Source organism: Phalacrocorax aristotelis, unplaced genomic scaffold (assembly GCF_949628215.1).
Source record: "Phalacrocorax aristotelis unplaced genomic scaffold, bGulAri2.1 scaffold_78, whole genome shotgun sequence".
NCBI classification, from domain to species: Eukaryota; Metazoa; Chordata; class Aves; order Suliformes; family Phalacrocoracidae; genus Phalacrocorax; species Phalacrocorax aristotelis.
Genome location: NW_027441201.1, coordinates 47,288 through 60,444, shown reverse-complemented (window position 1 = coordinate 60,444; position 13,157 = coordinate 47,288). Strand labels below are relative to the sequence as shown.

Sequence of the window (13,157 nt, the reverse complement as noted above, 5' to 3'; positions counted from 1 at the left end):
TCATTCATTTATCATTTCATATTATCATTTACCCCGCGCCATTTCCGTCCCCTTTGGGCAGCAGCGGATCTGCTGCCGCTTCAGGCGGCCGCTTTCTCGAGGGCAAGGAGCTGGGACGACAACGGGCCGCTGCAGGCTCTGGTCAGGGTAAGAGGCTGTTCCCTGGGGAGCCGGCGCAGGGGGAGCGGAGGTACGCACGGGCACTTGTCGGTGCCCCTGGCCGGTAAAGGGAAGGTTAAATTGTTAGAGTGCAAATAAATACATTTTATTTAGGGAGGAGTCGTGACTAAATTTAATCGCACCTATTACTGAGCAAACCAGGCAGTCATTATTCCTAATCTGTAATTAAAAAAAAAATAAAGGCAGTCCTTTTTTATGCCATAAATAGAGTTGCGAGTCATTAATAGCTCAATCTAAATACAGCCGTTATTACATCAACTGCAGGCATTAATGACTCCTGATCAGAAACAAAATAAGGACAGTTTTAGAATCTACAATGAAAATTGAACTGGAAAGCTAAATTGGGAGTGGGTAATACTGAAATTGTAACAGGGCTGTTAGAAAGTTCAGAGGCAGCGACAGCTCCTGCTTCCAACCCAAGCAGTAAACGAAGCTTTAGATTCTTAAATGAACAGAAATAAAGGTGAGCTGTTAAACAGTGGCTGGGTTCAAGCGTAGGCATTAAGAAAATTTGCAGGTGCGGGTGATTCCTGACGAGAACTAACAATTCCAGAAGATTTAGATTTAAAATGACAAAGCTAATGGAGTGCCACAACCGCCCGGATGTAACTGCAGCCGCTTTGGGGGAATGCCCCAGCCCTCCCCAACCACCGCTATTAATTACTGCCAAGGAGAGCGAAAGTGAAAGTAGAAGCAGTGCAGGTGAAATGCGAGCAGTACGCTTTTCCTAAGTCATCTCTTCGTGTCAGGAGAGGAAAGAAAATGGAAAGAAGATGTTTGCAGGGGGTCTGTGCTGGGTTGCCTGCGCGTCTCTTCCGTGCGTCCTTGAGGAGACATTTAGCTCCTGTTGGGCGCTCGCAGGTGGAGACAGGGCGAGCTGGAGGCGGGATCGGTGCCGGCCCTGAAAAAGGGATGGGCAACGAGCTGAGAGAAGAGGGGGCAAGGGCTGAAAAAGGGTCTCCAGTTCTGCAGGGAAGGCAGCGGGATGTGACTCGGCAACCGCTCTGAGGAGTGCAGGGTCATTCGCTGCGATGAAGTCAGGGTCTGCGGCTGGCCCGGAGAGGCAGCAGAAATCCCAAACTCTTTGCAGGGGTACCGGCCAGATTAGGGCAACACCTGAACAGTAAAACCATTTAGGGGAAGCAGAGCTGGGCTGCACCGCGTGGCCAACCTCCCTCTTCTCCGTGAGTCCCAAAGGGGCAGCTCCAAGAATGTGCTGAGAATTCATCCCTTGCGCTACAAATGAGACGTAAGTAGCACCCACCCGTGAATTTTATTTTCTCTCTCGCTCTGCGGCTCCTGCCTGCTTGTCTCTCCTCAGCGCTCACCTGCACCCGTGCTCGGATGGGGCAGCTGAGGGAAGGTGCTGCCATCTCCCCAGCCCCGGCGGACCGCCCCTCAGCTGTGTCCTCTGTCAGGGAGCGTCGTCATCTCTCCTGCCTCCCAGAGCGTGTCCTGTAGTGGCAGACGCGCGGGCTTTTCCCTGCACGCGCATACGGGAAGGGAAGCACAGTGAGAGCTGGGCTTGTCAAAGAGTAACGGGGGTGGTGGGAAGCGTAGCTAGAACCGGAGAGCTACAGCGCAAAAGCAAAGCAGACGGGACACAAAAGTAAAATGGTGCACAGGAATGCTGAGGCGAGAACTCCCGCAGCACACAGGAAATCAGTGTCAGAATCTATTTTCTTCTGACTGCCAAATTAAAAATAATGGCACGCTTTGCAACGCTAAGCTCGCTCTGATCGTCTGAACTGTTTCTTTCCAACTCCCCACCGCCCCCAGCACACCGTTCAGCCTCCTCAGCCTGAAATGCCTTGTTTTCCTTCTTTTTTTTTTTTTTTTTTTAATGACAGGGCAACTTCTGTTCCCGAGGTGGTGCCCACAGTACAGCTATCTCTTCGAAGGCAGTTTGGTTTAGGTCAGAGAATGTTTAGCCTGGACTGAATCAGCCTCTGTTTCTATTTCTGGAAATCATCGGTCCTGTGCATAAAGCCCGGAAAAAAGGAAATATGAACCAAAGGACGTGGGGCCTGCAGGGGTAGGAAAATATTTGAGAAGAGGTTCAGTGGGGAAATGACTGTTTGTCTGTGGGGCGTCCAGGCAAGCAACCCAGCTGCTAGAAAGCGGCGCTGTCCCCAGGATGGCCTCGGCGGTCCCGTCAGAGTCGGGGGAACAAGGACAAGGCAGGGTGAAGCATCTGGCCTGCCGTGTGGAACGTGACTGTACAAAGCACGTGTGATGCACTGCAAGTTCATTTGTTTAAACTGTGAGTTAAAGAAGGTGTGCAGTTGCTTTGTAAACAGCCGACGCTCTAAAGCTACACCCGTCTAACTGCTAGCTGTATTAAATCTATCGTATTGCTGTTTCTGCATTAAAAAAAGTAACAAACCAACACACCTATGTAAGCACGTCTAAGTACAATGGAAAACCACTGTTTAACGCGTGGCATGTGTGGGTTGTTTTTTTGGGGTGGGAGGGTGGGGTGTATGACAAAAACCTGCGAGAGACACACGCACACACGCACGTGTAATGTTTAGCGCTCACCTAAACCCAAAAAAGAAAATCCACTCTTTATTTTGCAGCATTAGCATTAGCTTCCAGCGCACAGCCTGAGCGCGTACCTCTGCTCTCACCATCTGCTCCCTCTTCAACCGTGTGTGGCTGTCATCATCAGCTTGCACAGGCTTTCCTCGTGCAAGTTTCCGCGACAGCTTACGAGAAGGCAGGGAAACAAACCCAGCAAGACGCGTAGTGCCTTCCTCTATGGGCTCCGTCCAGCCTTTGTTAAAATGAGCAGAAAAGAAATCTGCTGCTGCCTTTACCCTGACTCGCTCTTACAGAGAGCATCTGACTTGACCCGCAGCAAAGCGATGCCCCAGGCAGCAGCACGTATTGGCGCGCGCCGCGGTTTCACCCACCTGTTTTACTGCGCCGGTCCTTTCCCACGGCCGATGCCGCAGATGTGGCGCGCCCCACCCCCAAACCTCTTTACGAGGGTTCCCTGGGCTCTGCAAGTCGCCTGCTGGACGTGTTGCTGATTCAGGCACGGGCAAAGTCAGCTTCTTCGCTGGCCTCGGGCCAGGGCAGCCACGTACTCGAGGGAAACTGAGAATATCTCCAGCGAGATCTCACCGGGAGGCTGGGACCTCGTCAGTAGGGGAGAAAGCCAAGCGACTGACACTGAAAGGGAGCTCTTTGCTAGGCTGTAGATCGTAAAGTTAAAAAAGAAAACAAACCTGCCTTTTTAAAAATGCCCTCTTTTGAGTCTGCCACGTTTGATACAGATTTTTAAAATTGCAGGGTATATCTCCTACAGGCCTCATGCAAAGGGAAGTGAGTACTTCTGGCTCTCAGGACAAGGGGGTCCCTCAGGAGCCCAGGCGCTCACGCCAGCCGGCATCTGGCACAGCACAGGGCAGGAGCTTTGGCAGTAGTACGTGAGCTGAGAATGAGAGTCAGGCAGCACTGCACGCTTCTCCTGTGAGCCGCCGAGGCTCGCGCGCTGTACCTTCCACGAATAAAAGGCCAGAAGAGTCAGCATTTCTGCTAGGTCCAGCCTCATCCGTACCCTCGTTAGTGTAACTGTAAGCGAGCGTCCCGTAGCGACTGGGAGCGTGGCAGCTGGGCTTCCTGCGCTGCCTTAGGTTGTGCCCTTGGAGAGACCCTTCTCCGAGCCCCGGGCTGGGTGGGCTGCGGTGCCGTTCAACGCTGAATAGGCACGAAGGCCTATAAACAAAATGTATTTATATTGCACCCATACCCGGCAGCCAACCGCCGCTTTATTTACGTATTCTGCACCTCCTGCCGACGCTTTTAAACTTAGCCGATATTGCCGCAGTTTTCTCTGACGGGGCAGGGGACTGCCACGCAGCAGGGGGAGTTTCTGGGTGCCTCCCACGGACACAGACGTCCTCAGCTGGGTAGGGACAGGGTGAGAGCTGGAACAACTCTGCTGACATGTAAGGGCCGTCCCAGGGCAAGGCTCCTCGGTCTGGGGGCTGAAAGGCGAGCCGCGCTGGGTGGTTGGTGTGGGAGTTGTGGAGCAAGTAGGGGAAAAAAAAACCAAAAAGAAAAAACCATCCAAATGTTTCACAGCAGGTAGAAAGCTAGGCAGAAAGCAAACTGAATGCTGTAAAGACAAAAGCCGAAAGCCGGCTATGGACTGTACGAAAAGAGTCAGTGCCACGGAAAGAGGTTATTTCTTCAACTGACCATAGGATGCTTTTTGTGAGATAACACAACACCTCTTCTTTCTGCTACAGCGCGGCACCGCAGCAGTAATGGGCCAGAGCGTGCGAGCGCCTTTGGCAGGATCGGTAACGGCCGGGGCACGGCCGACCGGCCAGCCCACCTTCCGCACAAGGAAAACACCATTCCCCTGGAACGCCACGCAGACCCAGGACGGGTAAGGCGGAGGCCGAGCCCAGGCGCCCCCATTGCCAAGGACCACCTTGGCCTTGCAGCGTCTCACGCTTCGGGGTGTTCTGCTGGCCGTGGCTAAGCTCAGGCCCTCTGCTCGTGGCTGCCCCCGGTCCCCCGGCGCCGGTCGGGCCCCAGCCCCCAGCGCGGTGCGGCGCAGGGCAGTGACCCAGCAGGGCGGCCCCACGGGCCCCAGCCCCCCACCCCTCGCCGTGCCTGCGGCCAGGGCCCCGCGGCCGCCGGCCCCTTCCTCCTCTGCCCGCTCCCGTCGCGGACGGCTCGGTATGTGTCACGAGGGGCAGCCCCGTTGAGCAGCTCTGGGAGGGCGCGCGGCTCTGCCCGGCCGTGACCGGGGCCCGCAGGGGTTTCCCGCTCGCTCGCTCGCCCCGAAAGGAGCTGGCCCCGAGCCGGCGCGTCCCCCCCCGCCCGGCCCACGGCGCCCTCGCGAGCTGAGCGCGGCCCGGCCAGCAGGGGGCGCTGGCGCTCAACGGCTGGGCGCGGGGGCGGTCTGGCGCGGGGGAGGGGCCGGTGGGGGCCGGTCCTTCCGGCCGCCCTCTAAGGGCCGCCCCGCGGGGCTCCGGCTTCCGGTGGCGCAGCGCGGCGGAGCGGAGGTGGGAGCGGTGCGTGGGGCGGCTGCGCCGCGAGGTGTCTCTTTGCGGTGCCGGGGCCCCTCTGCGGCCCGGCGTGGGAAGCCCGTGGCCGGCGGAGACTGCTCGGAGCTGGGCGGGGAGCACCGCGGCAGTCCGACCGCAGGCAGCCATCCCCTGCGGTGGCCGCCAGCTCCTCAGGACTCCTGGAGGCCTGGCAGCGCCCGACCCTCGCCTGCGGCAGCCGCCTGGGAGAGCAGCGCGGCCGTGGCCAGGGGCCGGAGAGCGCTGGTGAGTGAGTTCGGGCAGCGGTGGAGGCTCCGTGCCGGGCCCGGGCCCGGGGCCGGGGTGGGGGGGGGCGGCTCCGTGCCGGGCCCGGGGCCGGGGCCGGGGTGGGGGGGGGGCGGCTCCGGGCCGGGGTGGGGGGGGGGGGGCGGCTCCGGGCCGGGCCCGGGCCCGGGCCGCTCCGGGCCGGGGTGGGAGGGGGGGGGGCGGCTCCGGGCCGGGCCCGGGCCGCTCCGGGCCGGGGTGGGAGGGGGGGGGCGGCTCCGGGCCGGGCCCGGGCCGCGCCGGGGTGGGAGGGGGGGGGCGGCTCCGGGCCGGGCCCGGGCCGCGCCGGGGTGGGAGGGGGGGGGCGGCTCCGGGCCGGGCCCGGGCCGCGCCGGGGTGGGGGGGGGGGGCGGCTCCGGGCCGGGCCCGGGCCCGGGCCGCTCCGGGCCGGGGTGGGGGGGGGGGGCGGCTCCGGGCCGGGCCCGGGCCCGGGCCGCTCCGGGCCGGGGTGGGGGGGGGGGGGGCGGCTCCGGGCCGGGCCCGGGCCCGGGCCGCTCCGGGCCGGGGTGGGGGTGGGGGGCGGCTCCGGGCCGGGGTGGGGGGGGGGGGCGGCTCCGGGCCGGGCCCGGGCCCGGGTGGGGGTGGGGCGGCTCCCTGCCGGGCCCGGGTGGGGGTGGGGCGGCTCCCTGCCGGGCCCGGGTGGGGGTGGGGCGGCTCCGGGCCGGGCCCGGGTGGGGGTGGGGCGGCTCCCTGCCGGGCCCGGGTGGGGGTGGGGCGGCTCCGTGCCGGGCCCGGGCCCGGGCCCGACCCCGCGGTGGGGGGGGGCGGCTCCGTGCCGGGCCCGGGCCCCGCAGAGAAGCCCTGGTCGGGTATCGTTCGCTTTTGCACAATGTAGGGCTTTCCCCGTCTATTTTCTGTGTACTGTGTTTTGGGCCACCTGAAACCCTTTGGCCGGGTAGGTTTGGTGCGGGGAGATGGCAGGTCTGGAGCCTGAAAGATCTCGGGTGGGGGGCGGGGGAGGTATTTTTGCCTTAAAACTCTGAGCCCACCTCGTGTGTCATGTCGTGTTATCACGTCGTGAGTCTGGTGACTGTGGCAAATGGCTCAGTTGGGCGTTTTCTGATAAATAACTTCTGAACGTGTGCGTGTGTAGGCACGGGGAGATTTGTGCAGGGTGACAGAGCCCCTTGTGCTTCTGTGCTAATGTCTACCTGTTCTAGACCTCCAGTGTTGGAAAGCCTTTGTTTAGTGCCTAGTTGTGCCTGCGTAACAAATGTTTTAGCTGCTGATGTGTTATACCTCTGCTGTGAACTTTTTCCTGGGTGGCTTGATTGTTTCTGGTTGTCCGTGTAAATCTAGGCAGATATTTTCTGCCCGGTGGTGAAGCCTATCGCTTTGGATAACAAAGGGCAGGAGAGCAATAAAGAAAAAGGTGATTCGTCTGCTGCAGCTCCTTGGAAACGATTCGTTCCTTATTTTCTGCCGTTGGGGAGGTGTTGTGCTTTCCAGATAATGCAGCCTCTCCTGTGCCTGTCCACGCCGTGCATTTTTGTCCTGCCCTTGCTTGAAAAGGCTCTCCTTGCCTTCTTCCTCTGTGCTGCAGTTGGCTTAATCTCTCGCTGCTGCTGCTGGAAGAGGGATAAAGGGAGTGTTGTTGATCGGGTTGTTAAAAGCTTTTTCGCGGGCTGTAACGCGCGGGAAGGGGTGGGCGGGGGGGGGGGCGACTCAGTACGGGGGAGGGGGAGGATCAGGCTGCGGGGAAAATGGGAAACCAACATCACCCTTCCCTCCTACGGCGCAGCCCGGCTGCACGGCTCCCCGGGGATGCCCCTGCCCCGCGGGTGTACCGTGTGTGCGCCCCCCCGCGTGGGGCGGGGGGGGACGACACACCCCCACACAGTCGGCGGCACTGGGGCAACCCCTGCCCCAGGGCTCCGCGCTCGTACCCGGCTCTCCCCGCTCCGGCACGGCACGGGGCTGGACGCACCGAGGAGACCCCGGAGCGGCTTCTCGCGGCTGGGCGAGAACAGGGCCTGGCCCCGAGCAGCCGAGCGGGCACCGCCGGTAGCTCGGAGGAGCGGGGCCGGCTCGGCTCGAGGCGTCAGAGCGAAAAGGGACGAGAACCGTCCCGGAGCGTTGGGGGGGCGGCGGATGGTCCGGTGGCCGGGTTCGGCTCCGTGCCGGGCCGTGGGGCAGCCGGAGCCGCGCCGGGGGGCAGGTGAGGAGCCGCGTGGCCGGGCGCGCTGTGGGTCGGCGGGTTTCGGCTGTGGGGTCTCCCGGTCCGCGGAGTCCCCGGGGGGGGGTTGCGGGCAGCAGTGGCCCCGGGCCGAGCGCTTTCGTGGGTCGGTGGTTGTGTTTTGGGGCCGAGCCCGTGCCCGGCCGTGGGGAAGTAGGGGCAGCCCCACCCGGCTCTCGGCTGCTCCTCGTCGGGGTCGGGCGGCGGCGGCGACCCCGGCGGGGGCTCCTGTGGTGCCGGGCGGGTCCCCCCTTGCCCGCGAGGCAGGCAAGGACCCTGGCTGCTGCCGCCGCGGTTTGCTGGAGGCGGGCTGGGCCCGGCCCCCTGTGGGGTTGGGGTGCGGGCCCGGCGCTGCCGGGGAAACGCGGCCTGCGAGAGCAGGAAGAAAGCGCTGCCGGGCCGGCGCTGGGCTGCCCCGCCGGGGTGCGGGGCCGGGCCCGCGCAGTTCAGTTCCCAAGGCCTCCCCGACAGTGCCCGCGTGGGCCGTGGGGGTGCAGGGCTGTGGGGTGGCTGCGCTCTCCGCGCCCCTGAGCGTTGCCCGTGGGGACTGCGGAGGGGGCCGGGACGCAGCCAGGCTCAGCTGGTTTGGTCCCTGAACGGGGAGAGCACAGCTCTTCTGTTCCTGGGCCTTGAGAGCAGGCTCCTGTGGCTGACGCCGGGGCCCTGAAACAGATCGAGTCGTGCGTTTTGAGGGCCTGAGCGAGGGGACTAAGTCGTGTGGTTTTGGGCTGAGGAGCAGAGGTCAAGTGCTGCATTTTTGGGACTTGAGAACAGGCTCAGCAGCTGGGCTTTTTGGCTCAGAACCGGTCCCAAAGTGAGCTGGTTTGGGGGCCAAAAGCAGCAGCCGGTTTGGCTGCTTGTGCAGGCTGGGGGGTGGGGGCATTGGGGGCTGCAGGGGAAAGCAGGGGTTGGGCAGGGTACGAGGACCCTCCCCGGAGGTGGGGGTCCGGTCACATCGGACCCCGAAGTTCGGGAGGCCGGCATGCACCAGAGCGAACTCGCCACCTGAGGCGGGTCTCTGGAGGAAGGGTGCTTTTTGGATCCAGCGCAGCGCACCCTCTTTGGGTCCAGCTCTTCTTTCTGCGCTGCTTAGAAAAGTTATTAACCAATTAATTAATCATACAAACTAAGTCACAACAGCTCTGTCGGCTCCATCGTGGTTCGGAGCTCTGAATCGGTTTCACTTGGTGTCTAACATGTTTTTTCCCCGAGGAGAGGCTAAGTTTCAAAGTTAATTAGTTTTCTCATAAGTGTGTCAGTCAATAAAATTGAGTTACGATTGTTAAAACCACAAAGGTGACAGGAGTCTCACGGATCTGGTCTATTTCTGAAAATGTATTCATCCCATGCAAATGTCATCGGGATACAGATCATCTGCACTTCATGCTCTGACAAGACAAGATGCTGAGACAGGGATGAGCTCCAAAAGGACTGCTGAAAAGAAAAAAAACGCATTCCACAGTCATGGGGTTTTTTTGGTTGCGTTTGGGGGGGCGGGGTGGCTTTAACAAAAGAGTGCAGTGTTGGCCGGCAGCAGCCTGCAGAGCACTTTTGCTGCCTGATCTCTCCTTTTCTTCTCTTCCACTCCTCTTTCAGGGCTGTAATTGTCATTTGGATAGTTTTAGAAGAGCAGTTAAGTTGCTCGCCTGTGTCAATGTGCTGGTAATACCAGGAAGGTGAATGCTTGAACCGGTCGGGCGGGTAGGAATGAATAACTTGGCTGCAGGTAGAACTTCTGAGGGAAGACCAGCAAAACCAGGAAGCAAATAGCAAGTTCCCAAAAAATGTGCGGGTGTCAAACACATAAAAGTTTCATTGCCGAATGTTTTTGGGAATATGTTCCCAATGGCTATTTTTAGTAAACATAAATTTTCAGGAGATTCAGGGTTGTGCGTGGCAAAACATGTCCCTCTGTTTTTGTGTCCTGCCGCACAAACGGCCGGCGACAGGGCTCTTGTTCCCTGCTCTCGCTATTGCCACAGCAGGGCTGCGATATTTAGACCTAAGAGATGGGTTTAGGAATGGAAGGAGAGAGAACGCCTGTGTTCTGTAAGGGCTATGAATGCTGACCCTTTGTCTCCGTCTGCCGCTTTTCCTGTGCGGGTGATGAAGCTGTTTTACTTTTCTCTGTTGTTCCAGGTCTAAATAGCTGCGAAGCTGTCGCCGCTGTGGGTGCGCAATTTGTGTTGCTGTGTTTCTGTGGAGTTCTAGCTACGGCTCGCTTCTAGTGTGGCCAAGCGTCAAGGTAGGGCTTTCAGTTTAAAGCTTCAGAAGCGCTGCGCGCCGAGATGGGTGTAGGTGAAACTGCTGTTGCGCCTGCAGCTGTGCTCGCAGGGATGCTGGGTGGCTCTGCATCAAACCGGCGAGGTGCGCGTGGACCTCCGTCGGGCTGCGCCCTGGGTGCGCGAGCGTGTGGTGTTTTTGCTGTTCCGGCTTGCACGTGCGAGGGCTTAACGTTTGATTTAATGCATTTCCTTTAACGGCAGGCTGTAGTTGGGCTCTAGACGGTATTCCTACGTGGGCACAAGAGCTGTGGAATGGTTAAGCTGTTGCTGTGCCTCCAGGTGACTTGTTCAGTAACGCTGTTTTTCCAGGTGCAGATGGATGAGTCGTGCAGGGCAACGGAGGAGGGCCCAGGGGAGCGCTGTAAGAAGGTGAGTCTGTGTAGTACTGGAGGGAAGATGTGACTGATGGCTATAGGGCTCCATTATGGGTTTTACTCTTTTTTTTTTTTGTGATCCGAGGGTGCTAAGCGATGAGCCGAGCGTGATCTGGGCCCTGGAGGTGAGTCAGGCAAGGTGACCGGTGCTTGGTGGGCTGGAGTAGGTGTTCTTTTTCAGGTTATTCAGGGTTTTTTCTCCTTCTCTTCACTTTCCCATCCCAATTTGGGGCCGATTCCCTCAAACGGGGACTTCCCCCTGTGGGGCTGCTTATGCAGCCTGGGAGCTGCTGCCTGGGCACAAAAATACCTCAAACCCCTTACTCTGGGTCTGCAATGGGGGGTGAAAAAACAGAAAGAATTCTGGTGGAAAGAAAACAACTTGGGGCTTCTGGGAAAGCCAACTCCAGCTGGATTTGTGCAGCTGGAAAGGAAAAAAAGGGTGGTGGTGGGGAAGGAACAACCACCTAAAAGCACCCACCAACCATTCTCATGCACAAAACCGAAAGTGAAAATGACCATTTTTTGTAGGGTAAAAGCACAAAAAGTCCCCACAGAACTCAGTAGTTTGGAAAAGCAACCCCAATTATTACATTATGTAAAGAAGGCGGGGAAAAAAAGAAAACCAAAACAAAACCCTATCACAACCCTGATGCCACATGCCTACCAGCAGTTCCTGGGGCTTATTCTGCGGGGGTGGGGAACCCAACCTTGTTCCCCAGGTTTGCTGTGCTGCTTCTCCTCCCTCGGGCATGCGGGGGGCAGTGGCATGGACAGTAGCAAGCACCAGACGTTTTTAAGCGGTCGAGAGGAAAGGACAAATGCTCGAGACGCTTTGCTGTTTGGTGCAGAGGCAATGAATGGTGCTGCTGGGGCTGCGAGGGGGAAAGGTGCAGAGGAATAGAAGCTCTGTGGATGCAGCCAAGTTATGGTTTCTGGATGGTATTAATCGAGAAGAGTAATTCAGATAATGCTGCTGCCCAGCGACCAGAATTGGGTACTGAGCCCGGGAGCCGCGCACGCGCGGTGGCGTCCCTGTGATCCCCATTGCTCTCTCCGCAGGTAACAGCCCTGCGATGCTGCGGTGCCTGCGAGGTGATGCCGCCGTGCTCGTTGCTGCTTCCTGGTAAGGAAAGGCCTCCTCCGCTCCTGCTGCAGCGTGGTGGTGTGTCGGACACGATTCCCTGTGTCGGGTGAGGCCTAGGGCTGCCGGCGAGGTGAGCGAGCGCCTTTGGTGGGTGCAGGGGTGTCTCCTTGTGTGCCTGCACTACTGGGGCTGGTGGGATGGGAAGCTTCAAACGACCCGCCGAGGCAGGCTTCTGGTATGCTAAAGGCGAGTGGGTGAGGGCAGCCCTAGGAGTTACTCGGGAGCTGATAGAAGGGAAGAAGGAAAGGAGGAGGAGGATGATGACCTTTTCCCCCTGCCCAGGGTGCAGAAGATGGCCGACTCTCCAGCTCACCAGAGCTCCCCCTCAGCCTCCCCTGGCCCCCCTTGCCCAGTGCGCCTGCTCCCAGCTCCAGCACGAGCGAGCTAGGCTACGTGCCGAGGAAGCCTCATCTCGTAAGAGCTGTAAGACACCCATGTGTTCTCTTCAGGTGGAGGACGGCCTAGAGTCTGGAGCTGCAGAAGAGGCAGGGAGGAGAGAAGGGGAAAGAAGCATGTGAACGGCTAAATTGTGCCAGCAGCGCTGAGAGCGAGAGTCGCGGTGAGTCCTGGGCCAGTGGGGCCCCGTTGCCTCTCTTGTGCGTCCTGGGCCCTCCCTGTCTCTCCCCCGGCCCCCTCTCTTTCCTTACCTGCTGCAAAATTTTATTTTTTCTTTTGGGCCCCCCCCGCACCTTCTTTCTCCATCTCGCTCTGAGTGGCTCCCTGCCTCCCCGTCTTTTTCAGTCCTCCCTCTCTCTGTCCTGTAGCCTGTGGCTCCTTTTTCTATCTCCGCCTCTCTCTGCCTGGCTCTGGCTTCGTTTTTTTATTCCTCCTGCTCTGTCCTGTAGCCTGTCGGTATTTTGTCTTTCTCTGGCCCTCTTGGTCTGACTCCCTGTGTTACCGAAAAACGCGGTAAAATCGGAAACGACTCCTCAACGCCAATTTAGTATTAAAGAGCAGGCATTCTTTATTCACGGCGCCAGATGCACGGGGGATCGCTCCTCCTGGCGTGCGTACCTCACACACCTTTCCCGTACAATTTGTAGATCAAAATTTTACGTATTCATATATATTCATTATTGCCCTGTCTGCTGATGGGTACAAACTTGCTCGTTCCGTATGTAAATCGCTGCGCAGGCTCGGTTGTCCTCTTCCGTTGTTCTCTTCTGAGTAGGTGGTATTACTTGGGTCGGTGGTGGTCTGTGAGTCGGTGGTCGTGATCTCCCCCTGCCGGAATTACCTTTTTACCTTCTTGGCTAGTTTTCTCAGTCCGCTCCACGAAACCGCGTTTTGTCGTCCTTTTCTGACAGAAGCACGTTGTCTGTTGTTCTGTTGACATTAACGATCGCCTAGTGACTAAAATGCAGACCGACAGACACACCGATTCGTACGCTCCACGTTCCCGTAATGGAACACCGTCTCTGGTTGGTTGATTTCATCGCTTTGGTTACACCTGTTCCTGTTGTTCAGTTTCTTCTTTTTTGGCTTTGTTTGATTCTCTCTGTGATTCTGTTTTTCTCTGCCTCGCTTTTCCCAGCTCCCCGTCCCTCACTTGGAATGCCCGTTGTCCTTCACCAGCTCACTCTCCCTTGGTTGCCATCCCCGTTTCTGAATTCCTCCTGCTTTGCCACGTAGCCCGTGGCTTTTTTCTTAATCTCTCTGTCT

At 59.0% G+C, this 13,157-nt stretch overlaps 1 long non-coding RNA gene across 1 annotated transcript; it reads left to right on the top strand.

Moving 5' to 3' along the window:
* Window positions 1–5,191: 5,191 nt before the first annotated feature.
* Window positions 5,192–12,054, top strand: LOC142051067 (uncharacterized). Its single transcript, XR_012658289.1, has 4 exons — window positions 5,192–5,474; window positions 9,829–9,934; window positions 10,284–10,343; window positions 11,411–12,054. It is a non-coding gene; the product is annotated as an uncharacterized LOC142051067 (long non-coding RNA).
* The last annotated feature ends 1,103 nt before the right edge of the window (window positions 12,055–13,157 follow it).